Source organism: Mus pahari, chromosome 10, assembly GCF_900095145.1.
Source record: "Mus pahari chromosome 10, PAHARI_EIJ_v1.1, whole genome shotgun sequence".
NCBI lineage: Eukaryota > Metazoa > Chordata > Mammalia > Rodentia > Muridae > Mus > Mus pahari.
Window position 1 is genome coordinate 51,379,390 of NC_034599.1, and position 10,483 is coordinate 51,389,872.

Below are 10,483 nucleotides of genomic sequence, written 5' to 3' on the forward strand. Positions count from 1 at the left end.
AGAGAGAGAGAGAGAGAGAGAGAGAAAGAAAGAAAGAAAGAAAGAAAGAAAGAAAGAAAGAAAGAAAGAAAGAAAGAAAGAAAAGAAAGAAAGAGACAAAAGTGTCTCATTAAAAAGAAAAAGTGAAGAGGAGAGGAGGGGAGGGGAGAGGAGGGGAGGAGAGAGAAATATACCAACCAAAGCCAGTCGGAAGACAGGCCTGGAAACCCTGTCTGCATCATAAGGTACTGCCTTCTCAAGGTCATGCAGTGTTCCGACATAGCAATTTGGCAGGCAGGCTCAGAATCTACCTCTTTCCCCTCTCCCCAAGCTACGGACACGTACCATGGTGCTAGGGATGTAAAAGCTCGGGTCTCTGTGCATGTTATTTTACCAACTGAAACATCTAGCCAGCCCTGAGATAACTTTTTTCCTTTAAATTCTTTGACACTTTTGGGGACTCAGTGGTTAAGAACACTGGCTGTTCTGGAGACCCCAGATCAGTTTTCAACACCCACACGGTGGCCTGGCTCACAACCACCTATAACTCCAGTCCCTTGGGATCTCACACCTTCTGGTCGTGAGGAACAGCCATGCGACTGGTGGCCAGACATACATGCAGAGTAAACATCTGTACACATGAAGTAAAATTTTTAAAATTCTTTGACAGTTTTATACAAATCTATAATATAATTTGGTCACTTTCAGCCCGGACATCCTCTCTCAACCCCTCCCATTCCTCTGGGACCCCTCCTTCCCAACATGTTCCCCTCCAGTGCACACTAGGCAGAGCTTTACTACTGGGCTATGCTCCCAGCCTCCTGTGGTCTGTTTATTTTTGTTTGCTTGTTTATGGGATGATTTACAGATCCGTGTGTCACCCCTCGCATGGGCCCCTGCTCTCACTGGATTGTCCCCATTTTAAAATATGTGGTGCTCATATATGAGGCAATAGTGTTCGTGTGGGCATTAAACTAGTTACATTTAGACTAGTACTCGTCACAGAGGACGGGACACAGGAACTTACAAAATGTTTTGGAAAACTCGGGTGGGGGGGAAACAACAGCTAGATGCACCATAAGTGAAGTAGTCTCTTCTGCTTTTTATATGAATTGTATCATTTAATTCCTAACACAGCTTTACATTTCATCCATTTTATAAGTAAGTAAACGAAGACTGGGGTTTGGATGATAAGCAGTTTGCATAGAACTGGAAACAAATAGGGAAGGGTTTCTTTGTTGGTTTTCGTTTGGTTTGTGGGTTTGGGGTTGTATGTTTGTTTGTTGGTTTGGTTTGGTTTTTCATGATAGAGTTTCTCTGTATATTCCTGAACATCCTGGAACTCCATTTGTAGACCAAGCTTTTCTCCCAAGATTCACCTGCCCCTGAACTCCACATTCTACCATAACCACACTGAGGTTTCTTTGGTTGGGTTTGTTTGTTCATTTTACGGTTTGGTGTTTGGTTTGGTTTGGTTTGGTTTAGCCCAGGCTGGCCTAGAATTCAGCAGGTAGCAAGAATGATCTTGAGCTCTTGAGAAGCTGAGAACTGGACATGATGTTGAATGTCTTTTTATCACCAGCTGTTCTAGGTCCCAAGCCCTATAGGGTTTAAGTGCTGTCGGAGTGAGTAATGTAAAATAGCTCACCTGCCCTAGCCAGGGGTCAGGCAGGAGAAGATATGAACTAAGTAAGTACTAAGTACTTATGGAGAGGAAAAGTCTTAGAAACTATCTTTTGGCCAGGTGTGGTAGCCCATGCCTTTAATCCCAATACTTGGGAGGCAGAGGCAATTGGATCTGTAACCTTGAGGTCAGCCATGTCTATGAAGCAAGTCCAGGACAGCCAGGGCTCTCTTACACAGTCAAATCCTATCTTGAAAAAAAGAAATTAAAAAAAAAAAAAAAAGAACTATCTTTTGAGGGGAAATTGATTTGAAAGAGCCAGTAAGGCTGGGAGAATCAAAAGGTCACAATCCTGAGTCAGGAAAGGAAGGAGAAAAGCCAACCTGAGGCTGGAGCATCCAGGATGAGGTATAGTGACTGTGGAGCCAGCAGTCCTGCAGAGCCTTGTAAGGAAGGACTGGGGAAGATCTTAAACTCCAATGTAAGGACCATGTGGAGAGATTTCAATAGCAGTGAGGAGCAGATATATTTTTAAGGATTCTTCACTGCCGTGAGGAAAATTCCAAGGAAATGAGAAGAATCAAGAGCCTGGTTACAAAGCTGGCACGGAGCCTGTAGGAGTGGTCTCATGCACACATCCTCAAAACCACCCAAAGGCAGTGGATCTCTGCGAGTCGGCCAGCCTGGTCTACATATGAGTTCCAGGACAGCCTGCGCTACCTAGTGAGTCCCTGCCTCAAAGGGTGGGGGTGCATAATGAGGAAAGCAAGCTGACACAGTCCAGTGAGAAGCTTCAGCAACTCAGAGATAGCAGTGGGTGTGGGAAAGAGCCCGTACACTCAAGATTTAGTTTAGAATTGTAATGGACCAAAGGCTTAAGGGAGTCTATGTAAAGGTGGGGGGGGGGAGGCAGAAAAATCAGAAATGATCCCATGGGTGTGACTCAGTAGTAAAGCATTTTGGGTAGCAAGCACAAGCCCTGAGTTTGAACCCCAGGAGCACCCATGTGCACACACACAAACACACACACACACACACACACTAATATCTAGCATTTGGGCTTTAGCAGTTGGGCCAAGGACAGAGTGCTATTGCCTGAATTGGGGCAGATTTGGAGACAAAATGTTGTAAAGGAAAAAAATCAAGAATTCCATTGCGAGCCTGGAGTTGTAGCTCAGTTGCTTGAGTGCTTGCCTCCATTAGATGGAGTTCTGGGCCCTTCCCAGCAGTATGTAAACTGCATGTAATTGTACATAGCTGTAATCCCAGCACTCTTGGAGGCTGAAGCCAAAGGACCGAAGTTCATCCTCAGCTGATAAAAGTTCGAGGTCAGCCTGGTAAATTATACAGTGAGATACTGCTTTAAAAACAAAGCAAAAAATTTTCTTTTTAGACTAGCTAAACATGAGATTAGCCCTGAGCAGCTGGCTTAAATCTCTTTGCTATCAGTTAAAAAAAAAAAAAAAAAATTCCTTTCAGCTCCTAAAAGCCTGTGGTTTCCCTGAGCTGCTAGCGGCAGGTCACTGTTTGAGGACATTCCTTCCATGCTCAGTGCATAGGCACACGTAGGCTCATTTACCCGAGCTGCTCACTCAACTATGAAATTAAGGAACGGTCTCCTTTTTAATTCTTCAAGCTCCTTAGGAAAAGAAAATTTAAAACCTCGAATCTGCCTTTGTTTAAGATTGGCCAAAAGCAGCTGAGTGTTGTAGGATATAAAAATCATAAAATCATACCATAAGCTGATGGCTAGTAGAGACTGACTGGGAAGCAATGCAGCGTGTGCCGGGGAGACTGGCCAGAAATACATTTGGCATCATTCAAAGAAGGGTAATACGAGAAGGAACGGGAGATGCTGCCCAGAGCAAATGGCTGCTGAGATGATTTTACCCTCCTCACATCAGCTGGGCCCGAGCAGTGGAACGTGAGATGCTAACCTATTTTATTCCTGGCCAGTGGGTGTTTTAAGTAGCCTTCTATTTATGAAAAGAAGTTCTCAGTCTTTTTAAGGCAGACTAATGTGGTCACTGGATTTCACTCAAAGCTAGGTAGAATGAATGTTTTAGGTGTAGTCATCCATTCCATTTGGACATTTCCATGTGCTTTGGGTGGAAAGCTGAGGAAGTCCCTCTCCTCTGGGAGCTAGTTCATAGTACAACAATAAAAACAAAGACACGGAAGCCAGCTACAGTGGGGTCTGATAAGTGATCAAACAGCTGTGAGCAGAAAGTCCTGGAAAACACAAAGGAAGGATTTGACGGGTGTTCTACAGGAAGGTCCAAAGGGGGCTTTTTAAAAGAAACTAGAAATGTCCAGGTCGCTCTGTGGTAGAGCGCTTGGCAGAGTGATGTGCAGGGCCCCCAGGTACTGCAGACAGTGAAGTGTTTGAGAAGTGAGTTGTAATAAGTGTCAAACGCCATGCTAAGGGGCCTTAATTTGTAGCAGAGGGAAAAATAATCACAGCTGGTTTTGCAAAGCAAGAGCATGAGAAGATAATAAACTAGCTCAGAGGATCATAGTCTTTTTTTTTTTTTTTTTGTCATGAATCCCTGTATCAACCCAGTAGGGGCTATGTATGGATCAGCCCTTCTAGAAGCAATGTTTTCAACTACATTACAAAAAAGAAGGAGTTAGCCAGATGTGCAGGCACATGCCTTTAATCCCAGCATCCAGGAACCAGAGGCAGGTGGATCTCACCAAGTTTGAGACCAGCCTGGTCTACAGAGTAAGTTCCCAGCCAGCCAGGGCTACACAGTGTCTCAAAACAACATGAAAAATGTTAAGAAATCCACTATATTAAAAGATAGCTATCAAAATATTTAAAGTGTGTCATATAGACATGCTTGTGCCCCCTCACAAAGCCATAAATAACATGACTAAGATGGGCAGAGTGGAGAATGCCTGTAATCCCAGAGAGAGATAAAGAAAGAACAAAATGGAGCAGGGGTTAGAGGTGGGCGGGATGGAAAGAGAGGCTCTGACAGACAGGCCCACTGGAGAGCTGGGGGAAGGCAGGCTGGGGCAGATGGAAGTGGCTGAAAGCAAGGTCTTTGTGGCTTGTTCGTTTACTGCAAAGAAGTGCGGAAGCATCTCTGCTAATGGGCCACTCTTGGGAGCTAAGTTTGGACATGGAGTAACATGGGGTAGACTTACAGGGGATTTAGGCCAGGTCACCTATGAGCTCTCCTGCCCCTGGTAAAGATTTCGTGTTCAGACTTTGCCTTACCCCGACCATGACTATGTTCCCCTTCCCTTGACTCCAGAGAAGCACCTGGACAAAAGGAGCTTTTCTAACTGGCTTAAATCAGTTAGCATCTCTGCGGTTGTTAGAGCATGTTCTTCTTTCATACCCTTCCTGCAAGAGATTCAGCAAGGGAACGCATGCATCTGGAAAGAATACTCCAGACGTTGCTCTGGCGTGGCAGCATCTGTTTATCTTGGCTGATTTTACAGCAAATGTGCTTGGGACATTTCCTGTTTGTCTCTTGGAACTGTATAAAAAACTGAGCATGGCAGGATAGGCTTAGAATCCCAACACTCAGGAGGCTGAAGCAGGCTGATCTCTGTGAGTTCAAAGCCAGCCTGATCTCCATAGTGAATTCCAGGCCGGCTAGCGCTACAGTGAGACCCTGTCTCAAAATAGAAAAGATCTGGGTGAAGGCTACAGGATGAACCAAGCACGCGAGGCAGCAACTAAACACTCAGGGAAAGGCTGGAGACTACAAAAAGATTATCAGCTGTGGTCATGCCCCGAGGGGTTTCACACTCTGAAGACTTGACCCACAGTTAAACCTGGCCAAGATTAATCATGCCCTAATCTTCACTCTCAACCAAAGGATGGTTCCTGAAGATCACGTCTATTAAGGCAGCGGGGATTGCTGCAGGGTACGCAGTAATGAGCTCCAGGTATTTAATGAGGGACAAGAGCGGTTGCTGCAAGGGTCTAGTACTCAGTGCCTCATCAGAAAAGCAAGAGGGCCAGTTTGCTCGGAAAAAGAAGCCCCCGGTGAGTCCATGGGTGGAGAGCATGGAGATGAAGCTCCCTTTTGAGATTCGGTGTTGCCAGGAAACACAAAATCATCTGGGAAAGACCTTTGTTTTTGTTTTAATTGGGTAAAGATTTTACATGCAGGGAGCAAGTAGCTGACTCCAGGCTCCAAGCTGTCTCCAGAGGAGGAAAAGTTAAAAAAAAAAAAAAAGTCAATGTGAAGGAATAAAGACATTTATTTGATGGAGATAGGGAGGCTTCAGCCTCTTTCCCAGTCCCTGCCTCACCTGAAAGCAACTGCCTGGTCCAAAACCACCTACATGGGGGCATCACTCTCCTCTGGTCCTTGTCAGCTTCCGGGTGTCCCTCTGTTCTGTGTCAGCACCCAGTCTGAGTTCAGCTGGAAAGGCCGGATGCAGGCCTGGCCCTGGCCCTGGCCCTTCTCTCCTAGCTTGACAGGAGGAGGCCTTGACCTGCCTACAGGATGCGGGTTCACATCCTGCACCTCATCACGAAATCCGGCTTCGCCTGCTGCTCTGGATTCTTCTTACAATCCCAAGAGACAGGAGCACTGCAGGGCGGGGGGGAAGGACCCAAGGCCAGACTTCCAAGCAGAAGGCTTTTGGGACTCCTGAGCCTCAGCCTGTCTGTCTTTCAGGGGAGGGAAGGGAAGGGCTCCCCACTCTTTCCCAGTGTCCCAGTCTTAAACTCGTGCAGTACAAAACAAGCCAGTTCATTGTGTTCTTGGATATAAATATTGATTCTGGTTGATGTTAACATTCTGTTCATAAAAGAATGTAACATATTTCTCTCACACCATATTAGACTGATGTGTTGTTTGGCCAAGAGAAGTAGAGATTTCTGGCTTCTACAGAAAATGTGGACATTTAAATGCATGCAGCTTTCAGAAGTCTGGGGAGCAGACTCAGAATAGCAACTAGGGCTCTTGGCTAGCTTCAGTCCTGTCCTCCTCCATCCTTGGCTTGTCACTTTGGCGTTCCTAATCTCTTGTAATTAGGAAGCTGCTTGGCTGTCCACATCTGCTTTCATCAGGAAGGCCTATAAGGTCAGCGCTGAACATTTTTAATTTTCTTCCCTTGAGAAAAAGATCTGGGAGGTCTCCCATTTTTCTTTCCCTCTCCACGTGGGAGGGGAGGGCAAAGGCTTCAGACCAGAGGGTGGTCCATCCAAGCATTCCAACCTAGGCCAGACAAGCCCAAGAATAGGATGTGCTGGCCGCTCTTGGCAAGGCAAATTCCCCACATTCCACAAGCGCTCTTCACGGGAAATCTAACTCATGAGAAAGTGGAATTCATGATGTGTATGCGTGTGCACTCGGGTGCCAGCACGTCTCACACAGACAGATCCCCGGCTCTCTGGTATTTCGTAAGAGTGGTAGAGCCCATTTCCAGATGTGGGAAGCCAGACTGGGTCGCTGTGCTGTCAGAGGAAACAGCGCCCTCTGCTGTCCGATCAGACAGCACCGCGGTGGAGGGAAAGGACCCGAGGGGTCTGGACAGCAAGTTCCTGGTTTAAAAAAAAAAAAAAAAAAAACCTTGGCTCACCGTGGCATGCTGGAGGCCTTGCACCTCCTTTTTCTTCCCACTGCGAGCCTGCAAGAGGCTGGCTGCCCTCGGACTAGCTGGTTCTTTTGATGTTCTGTAGCTGTGATCCAGCCAAAAATGAGGATTTGCAATAAAACTCCAGCCTCCCGCAGCATCTGCTGAGCTAGTTCCGAGGTGAGAGACAGTGGCGCTGACTTCTGCATGAGAACCTAGCCAGCAACCCCAAGCCAGGCGAGACAATAGGGGCAGCGTGCCCACGAGGAGGCCTCTGGCCGAGAGGCAGCCCTGTGGCCTCTTTGTGCCCTTGGAAGGCGCTGGCAGAGGCCTGGCTGCCTCCGAGGCTTCCAGCAGAGTGGAAGCTGCCATGGCTCAGCTCAGGCACACTGGCATCTCCACCTCCAGGAGCTGGCAACACAGACAGAGGGAGGCCCCGCCCTCTGCCCTGTTTCCTGCCAAGAAGAAGGCTCTGCAGCACTGCCAGAGCCGATTCGCCGGGTTGAGGGAGGGGAAACGACAGAGAGGGAGAGGAGGAGAGAAGGGGAGAGGAAAGAGGTAGAAAATGGGAGAAAAGGAAGGGGTGGGGAGGAAGAAAGGGAGGAGGGAGAGAGAGAGAAGGAGGGAGATAAAGAGGAAGGAGAGGGAGAGGAGGAGAAAGGGAGGGAAACGGTGAAGAAAGGGAAAGAGGAAGGAAGAGGGGAAGGGGGAGGGAGAGGAAGAGAGATGTGTGTGTGTGTGTGCGCGCGCGCGCGCGCTGCCCAAGCTCCCAAGCCAGGTGCAGAAAGCTACTGAAGCAAACTTATTGGACAACCTTTCAGTTTTGCAAGAGAATAAAAGAAGGCATAAGACAATCAGTTTCTGTTTTGAGGGGAAGATTTTTATATATTTATTTTTGGCAAACTGGCTGGGAGAACCGAAAACCGAAAACCCAAACCACCAAGCAGCCCCTAACAACAATGCCCTTCTCTCTCTCTGGGACCAATTTCCAGACAGCAGGGCAGTCCTGACAAGGTCAACAAGCCGAAGCTGCGAGCGCAAGATCTTTATCTACGTGGGAAATAAAAAAATCATTTGACTGATAAAAGGAAATACAATAAATAGCATCTAAATTCCTGGCTGCATTCCCCCGAGCCCCTCCTCTGCAAGAGAAAGTGCCAGGGCTGGAATACAACTGCCACTACAGCAGGTTTAAAAATAGCACACTGCACACAGCCCTTCCTACCTTCCAGAAAGACTTCATTACCAGGTCCTCAGCCCTGAGCCTGCAGAGCCGCTGCCGGCGCTTTCCTACCCCTGCTCTGGATTTTTCTTCTTTGGAAGCAGGAAGGCAGCGGGTGTGATCCATTTCCCTCCTGCTCAGCTAGTTTCAGTCCTAGCACGTCTGGCGCACACGGCGAAAGTCCATTGTATTTAATGGGGTGTTAACTCTGTTTATTCTCTAGGACTTGTACGGTAATTTTACACTCTGCAAAACTAGCAACTTGAACCTGAAGTGCTTTTCCTCCCTCCTCATGCCACTCCAGTGGGCCTTTGGCTCCAGTCCCTTCACAGGCTTAGCGGGTTCCCCAACCCAGACAGCCAAGGCTCTGAGCATGGTGCAAGCTGCTTCCTGCAGCTGTTAACCCTGCTGGGGCCTGAGACAGCTCTGCATTTCTTACAGACTCAGTTTGTGCCATCTGTGAAATGGGTATTTGAATCTGCCTTGTGTGCCTAGAAAAGCTGTTGGCACTGGTTCTCCGGTTCTCAGCTGGTCGCTTTTGTATCTCCTTGGAAAACTGTTAATGTACATGACCAAATGATCCCTGCTAGCCTAAATCTCCGAGTCTCTATCAAGGTAAAGGACCCCAGACCATGGGAGCAATTACCACCTTACAGATTCATAATATAAACACAGGTCTCTTTGATCTTTCAAACACTAATTCAAAATATTTAAGCACCATCACTTGGGAGGCTGAGGCAGGAGGATCAAGAGTTTGAGGTCAACTTTGGTTACACAGTGAGACAATATCTCAAAACAAACAAAAAATATTTTAGGTAGCTTGGTACCTGGGATGCAGCTGGTAGATCCAGGCTATTTTCCATGTATTCCTCTCTTTAAAAAAGAGAGAGAGAGCCTGGCGTGGTGGCGCACGCCTTTAATCCTAGCATTTGGGAGGCAGAGGCAGGCAGATTTCTGAGTTCGAGGCCAGCCTGGTCTACAAAGTGAGTTCCAGGACAGCCAGGGCTATACAGAGAAACCCTGTCTCGAAAAGAGAGAGAGAGAGAGAGAGAGAGAGAGAGAGACCTAGAGAGATGGCTCAGTGATTAAGAGCACTGATTGCTCTTCCAGAGGACCTGGGTCCAATTCCCAGCACCCACAGGGCAGCTCACAAGTGTCTGTAACTCCAATATCTGATACTCTCACATAGATGTACATACAGGCAAAACACCAATGCACATAAATTAAAAATAGATAAATTATTTTAAAAAAAGGAATTCTCTTTCTCTAGGCCTCTCACCCTCCTTTTTTTCTAACACATACACACACACACACACACACACACACACACGATTCATGGGGTCTTGTGTAGCCCCAGGTGGACTCACTTCTTAGTTGAAGAGGACTAAGCTCCTGACCCCCCCCCCCAATGCTTCCCCAACTCTGGGGTGACAAGGATGGACAAGTGCACTCAGCAGGAAGTGTCACTAAAGTACAGGGCACACAGGCTAAGTGGGCAACACTCACTCCCCATCTTCCTCAGCTCCCTCTGCCCTGCCCGGTGTCACTCCCGGAGGCCACATTTGACCAGAGTCTATCTCTCTCACACACACACCCTTTCTTCCACAACTTTGTGGTTTTGAAAGCCTCTGCCCCATTGCTGAGCGGGGCTTTCCTTTATCTCCCGTATCTCTGAGCACAGGGGTCTCACTGTACCGACTCTGTTCCTGGTCCTGAGTCATCAGCTCCAACCTCTCTGTTGCTGGCCCACTTGCTGTTTATGCCTTTCTGGGTTAAGCATATTGGAGTGTGGTTATTCAGGCCTGTCTCCCCGCTTCTGCATTCTGGGACCTTGGCATTGTGCCTGGAACACAGTAGGCGCTGGGTACAAGTTTGTTTAGTCCGATCCCTCATCTTTATGACTAATGTTTCATTTCGACCATTTTGCAAAGGTTACAGTGTCTCTGAAGACTTGTTGATGTCACCGCCTTCCTCTGCGGCTCCACACCCATGTTGGTGGTGAGGGCTCTAGAGTCCTTCATGTTACCACAAGTCCCGACAGCACTTGTCTTCGGGACCTCGGCAATGTTGGGCACAGTTAGCCCCTTCTGCAAAGACACCTTCCTCCTGGC